This window comes from Trachymyrmex cornetzi, unplaced genomic scaffold (genome assembly GCF_001594075.2).
Source record: "Trachymyrmex cornetzi isolate Tcor2-1 unplaced genomic scaffold, Tcor1.1 scaffold928, whole genome shotgun sequence".
In the NCBI taxonomy this organism is placed as follows: domain Eukaryota; kingdom Metazoa; phylum Arthropoda; class Insecta; order Hymenoptera; family Formicidae; genus Trachymyrmex; species Trachymyrmex cornetzi.
This window is the reverse complement of record NW_017300276.1, coordinates 60708-67105: the sequence shown is the minus strand read 5'-3', so window position 1 is coordinate 67105 and position 6398 is coordinate 60708. Positions and strand designations below refer to the sequence as shown.

Here is a 6398-nt window from a genome sequence, read left to right as displayed (position 1 = left end):
AGATTAAGGCTGCATCGCTGGAGGAGCTCAAGGCAATACCCAAAAGTGCATTTCAGAAGTGTTTTGACGACTGGAAAAAGCGCTGGCACAAGTGTATTGTATCAGAGGGGGATTATTTTGAAGGGGATAACATAATTTTGGATGAATAAATGAATATTTTTTTATAAAAATGAAAAGTCACCTTACTTTTTGATCACACCTCGTATATATGTGTTTTAAATATTTATTTAATGTTTATATATTAATAAAGTTATTCTTCTTCTTTGTGGAAAAAGATTTGACTCGAAGATTCTTGTTTGAATTTAATTGTTATGTATATTGTACAGTATTGTATATACGCGCATATTATTATTGCAATAATACATTTGCGTCGGTATCAACTTTAAAAAGTATCATATATAATTAAATTATTTTAAGTAAACTTTTCTGAATCTATTAATAATATACAATTTAAATTCCAATAATAGTTAATAAAAAATATCTCATTAACTGATAATTATATAGTACAAATGCATAGAAGTTTAGTTTTGTGTAATAGCTTTTTTGTGAATGGTTCTTAACCTATTTTAAATACCTGGGACAAAATTATGCTGGCAAATCTAACTTTGTACCGAGACGAAATAAGGTGTCTAATTATAAGATTTTCATACGATAAAAACAAAAAACAAAATGTTATTGTCAATTCTCAAAGATTATCACGATTATCTCAAAATATCGCTCGTAAAATATTAATTCACGACTGCATCGCATGCTATTTGATCGCAAAATTACTGTGTTGTTCGCATAGAATGTGATCGTAAAATTTTGTTCGCGAAACTATTAATAGAGTGTCACGTCCGTGGCGAACGCAACGAGATCTTTCGTGAAATCTCGATTTCACCTGCATAATCACCTGTCGTTAGTCTTCTCATCGATCATGTGACACTCGAACTTTATCATTGCGTCACCTGGCATTTTCACTACCGTGAGTCGCGTGTCTGTTCGAGGGAGCATATGGAATCGAATGTACTTCGAGTCACTTCCACTATATCGAATTTAATCACAACTTTGTCCATTAAAAGCAGGGAAGATATATCGAAGAACTTCTGTTAATACATTTTCTTCGAAAATTTGGAGAATACCTCGAAAATTCCACACTCAAAGATAATACCAGTCCTTGCTCATCGATGAGTCACTCTGCCTTCCTCGAAAATTTCTTAGCGTTCCAATATTGTCCACAAACACGCCAATCAATGATTTATATCTCTTAATTCGGTTCGTTAGTTATTCTTCGCCCTTTAGTGAATCATACATTTCTAGAATTTATGTTGAATTGATTCGCGGATTAACGATTCTGTATTTTCGAGTATACTTTGAATCAAAGAGTTAGAAACCCGGTTTCCATTTACAAAAAAAACTAAAGCACTTTTTTCTAAGTAAATCCTTTATTTTCGAAAGAAAACTTTTAATTAACTTGTTTCTTTATTGTTGTATCGCGTAATCTATCTTAATGAGAAAAAATAGGAAAAGTTAATAATCCGAGGATTTTTGGAGTCTTAAGTAAGATTAGTTTTAATTCTCATAAAAACTCTTGGTTGATCGTCTTTTGTACGACTTGGGTGTCCCTACAAACTCATCCATTAATACACTTGTTTTTTCATGAACGAATCACTTTATCTTTAAAAAAAAAAAGGAAAAGGAGCTTGTTATCCCCGAAGGATTATCTCACGAAACTTCTTTGATCAGAAAGTTCAAATAAATCTCAGGTTTTTCTCTAAAAAAAAACTTTTAGATTGATTAGTTTTGATCCCCAGGGTATTTTGGTAGTGGTTGTCTAGTAATTTTTCATTTTTTCGAAAGAAAGAAAAATAACTTTACTTTGAAGTAAATATACCAAATGTCGATTCACGTCACTTGATGCCACTAATTCACAATATTCTTCACTTGTTAACGATTATAATAGTTATTATTATTAAAGTTCGCGTTAAGTAGAGGTACATATTGATTTGTATTGTCTTTAGCAGAATTTAATAAAGTTTTAAGATTTTATTAGTAGCACTTATCACGTTGATTGCATCAGGCTTTACTTATTTTATTAATAATCTTATTGATGATTGATGATATTAATAGACGATTGATGACGATTAATGATTGAATTTGATTGGAATTTCCGTTTACTGCTAATTCGCGGTAAGCGTACATATATAAGCTCGAGTTATGGTTACCAATCATTGACTGTTTCAAACCGCTATTAAACTTGCAGGTATTAATCTTGCTGGCGAATAATTAATGGTCCAGAAAATGTTGACCATACTGTTTGACCATAATTGCTAATCATATTAAATCTATACTAATAATCTTGAATCTTTATTTCTTATTATTCATTGTTTATTACTCATTCATTATTTATCGTTGATTATACACTCATTAATTAATTTATAGGTGACAATTTTTCTTAGTTTACATGGTGAACACTGATGATTTAAAGCCAAATGATTTCAATGGCGCACTATTTCTGGCCAATTGTTAAATATGTATTTAAGTTTTTCTGTTTTATGGCACGTTTCATTCTGTGATGTTTGTTTACAATTCTTGGCCACTATTTTCACACTTTTTCTTTTTAAAACTTTTTATTACGATCGACGATCTGTGGCACGGCCTTGCTCGCTCCGACGGAAGGCGTAAAACCAACAAGCGGTATCGGAGCGCTCTCGCGGCGCACTGAAGTGCGTCTAGCCAGGAGAAGAGGATCGGCAGCGTCGCGGCGCGTTGCGTCGCATCGCGTCGCGCCGCTACAGAACGCGAGTGCGACGAGAGTGACCCTGGCGGTGAGTGCCGCCTGCGCACTCTTGTTGCGTTACGCCGGTTCTCTCCTCTCAGATCCTTTCCCTCTCGATCTTCGGCTTCGTATTCCACATTTCCACCGCGCCTCTTTCACCCTTTCGGGATTGTGCGATTTAACTCCGTCTTGGCTTTCGAGAGCCATCCCCGTTTTCTCATCATGCGTACACTTCTTTCTTTCTCACATCTGTGCGTCCGCATATTCGCCAATCCGTTCATCTGACTCATTCCCTGCGCCATTCATACGCAGCATTAGGAGTTCCCAAACCGGCTGTCACAATACGCTATAGTCTAAACTTGAAGAACGTAAATTAAAACTATATTCTCTGCCGTTCGTATAATATCTGCGTCTAAATTTGAGCCATGTATCATTATTCATTTTAATTCTTTGCGCGCACAAGAATTAAGTGAGACACGTTGATGTAAAAAGGATGGTACGAATCAGATGGGATTTTGATTGAGATGAGAGATTAGATTCTGATAAGATTATATTTTAATCACATTCGATCAGCAGAAAGATTTAATACCTTTTTAGTACAATCTTTGAAGTGGACTACTGTTATATCTTATTAAACATTTTTTTAATTTTTATTTTTTTACAACGTTTTTAATTTGATCTTATTTACTTCATTTTATTTTTTCTTGTTTAATTCTAGCACTTACACGAAAAGCGTAGATGACTTTGCTGAAATATTTTAAAATTTAGTTAGATACAGATCTGAAAATAATTGTATTAGATTATCAAGATAATTATATAGAAAACTCAAGTATGATGAGCAATGTTGAAAAAATGTTGATATTCTAGTGAAGTATCTTACTTTATAATCATCTTGATAGTTCAACAAAGTTATTTTTAGATCTGTATTTAGCTAAATTTTTAGGTATTTCAGCAAAGCCATTCTTTCCGTAACATTAATATATGCGCGCTCTGTCTCTTTTCTTTTTCTTTCTACTTCTTTTTCTATCTGTCTCTGTATCTTTTAGATTTTCGGGTTACTTCGCATTTGCATGTCACACGATGTGCAGAGCAAAGAAAATTATTTAGCGAGAAACAAACGAAAAATCCTATCACTTTTCTTGTTTGTTCTTTAAATATTCATTCTATTTCAAATTTAATCTCCTTGAAACGAGGAAGACATAGGAAACATCATTTTCCTTAGGCGATTTAAAACAAACAAAATTACTAAATATCCGTAAAATAACAGCGCTTTAAGAATCGGATATACTTCCTTCATGTGTAAGTCTGATTTGACATCAACAATCCACGAGTCTGATCTCTACCATTAGCGTGGATTTAGCCTCGTGGTGGTCTCTTCGCTTTATTTTATGTCAGATTATGCACGGAAAAGTTAGTTTATTCATAACGATTCATAATATGAATTCAATTTCGAATTTTTTGTAAAGTAAATATTTTATTCGGAAACTAGGCCATGAGATTTTTGATTACTCAAACAGTCGCACGGTTTATATTTTGTAATATTTACATGTCATTTTTAAATTGCGTATCATTTACCATTTAATATTGATCATGAATTATGTAATTATAATATTCTATAATAGTAATTTGTTTATTTAACTTAATTATAAAGTTATTAGTTTTTGAAGAATTAATTAGTTATTAATATAAATTCATGTATATTTGTGTGTGAGAACAAGAGAAACATGTTTACATACATATTCATTTTATTATTTGTATAATCTTAAAAAACAAATACTTAAAAAAAGTAACAGTTATAAGAAGCTTAAAATATTTAAATACGCAAAAAATTCTGCAGTGAATAAAAGTTGTAAAATCGTTTATTCACACACATGCGATTTTTAAAAAAATGTTTTCATCGCTATATTTAACTTGTGCCCTTTGCCCTAAAGCGATACTATTTTTTACTTGAATTTTTATTTTCCTTCTTTTTCTCTTTTTGATATTACGTGCTCCCGTATTTTTGCTCGGCGTTTTTTTAACCTTATGCGTTCATATTTTTGATCGCATGTATTTCCACTTATGAGAGTTATTATACGAGCTCCAAGATATATCCCGTATCAACGTATTCTTACTAAAATATATTTAGTATTCATTCTTCATCTCATTTTTGACACTCGATTTTACGGTATCAGGCTGCTCCTTGCTTTGATGAAATAAACTGTAATGTTCACGAAAATGTTCACAAAACGTTGGCGTTCTAATGATGCGTCGAGACAAGAAATAACTCGCGAAACACACAGCATTCAATCTTTTTTTGTACAAGTTGTGTCACTTCGGTTCCTTAAAATTAATCAGTATCTTTTAATTAGTATAAATCAAATAGGTCTTATAGGCCCAACGTCGATAACTGTCATTAACTTCGGAGGGTTAATAGCTTTAATATTTTATTCTTATTATTGTTTAAGCAAAAAATAATGCAGTAGAATCACACTGAACATAGTTTGTTCCTACAATTTTATCGAAATTTTTACAGTAGATAATTTCACAAGTTACCTTCATGCATTATTTGATTCAAACTGACAAAATAATTATTTAAATTTTAAATCTCTCTCTGAACACGTACGGTTTTACTTATTGTAATGGAGTTTGACTTAGAATAATGAATAGATTTTTTTTTCTCTTTTTTTTAAATTATTCATTAATATGATGGAAAATTTTTCTGAGGGTATGAGGTAATAATTACCCTTATACAGCGCAGCGCCATTCGCGGATATATCCGTGCATAAATCAAAATTAAGTCCGAATATTGGGCCAGGAAAGCCGTCACGATCTCTGTAGTTAATTCTGACTGATTTATCGCGGTGTATCCTTTGAGTGATCGCGATAAACCTCGGTACGGATTGTGCATGATAAGCCGTTGGTCGTTTGATTATAGGCCTCGTTCCATTCGATTGCTCGCGAATTATTTTACGACGCTATACAAGGATGAGAAAAAGGTAAGAGTGGAAAGTATACGAATATATTTATTTTTCGGAAGTGACATATGATATACAAGGTGTTTCTAAAATAACACTCACTAATCATACAGTGCTATTCCTAATGAAAAACTGAGTCGAAAAGTCCTCTACCATTTTGCAATTTTCGCAATAATTAACGGGATATTAATTTCTAAACATTGCCGAATAAACTGCATATAAAATCAATGTATAAGACGATTTTAGGATATTTTTTAGTGTTCTTTATGAAATATTTTGAAGATGTTTCTTAAAGAGAACTCTTAAAGATACTTTAAAGTTTTCTTATACACGTTGATTTTAGACATTTTGCTCATTGGGTAACTAAAAAAAGTATTGTGAAAATTGCAAAATAGTAGAGGAATTTTTAACATCAGTTTTTTATTAGGAATAGCACTGTATGATTAGTGGACGTTATTTCAGACACACCTTGTGTAACTGTCAATTTTTTATATTTTGTTTCTTATATTCAAAATTAGCCTTGTCGTAATATCGATTCAGTGCAGAACTACGTTTTAGCGGAGAGCAGATAGTGATGTAACGCTGTCACTCATGGTTATAGATTAGTATATTATATCGATATACGATTCAATGAAAAACACGATTCTTTGGCATCGTAAATCCATCTCCGTAAAAATATAATC

At 32.1% G+C, this 6398-nt stretch overlaps 1 protein-coding gene across 3 annotated transcripts in view; it reads right to left on the bottom strand.

Moving 5' to 3' along the window:
* FMRFaR (FMRFamide Receptor) overlaps positions 1-2009 on the bottom strand; it is a 69670-nt gene extending 67661 nt beyond the window's left edge. The window contains exons 1-2 of one of the 3 annotated variants that reach the window (XM_018520815.1): positions 1858-2009; positions 881-1295 (exon numbers count right to left, since the gene is read on the bottom strand). The gene's annotated coding sequence lies outside the window, so the exon portion shown is untranslated. Of the gene's footprint in view, positions 1-880; positions 1358-1857 lie in introns of those variants that run through there. The other 2 variants (XM_018520817.1, XM_018520814.1) reach the window with 2 other exon arrangements.
* Between the last annotated feature and the right edge of the window lie 4389 nt (positions 2010-6398).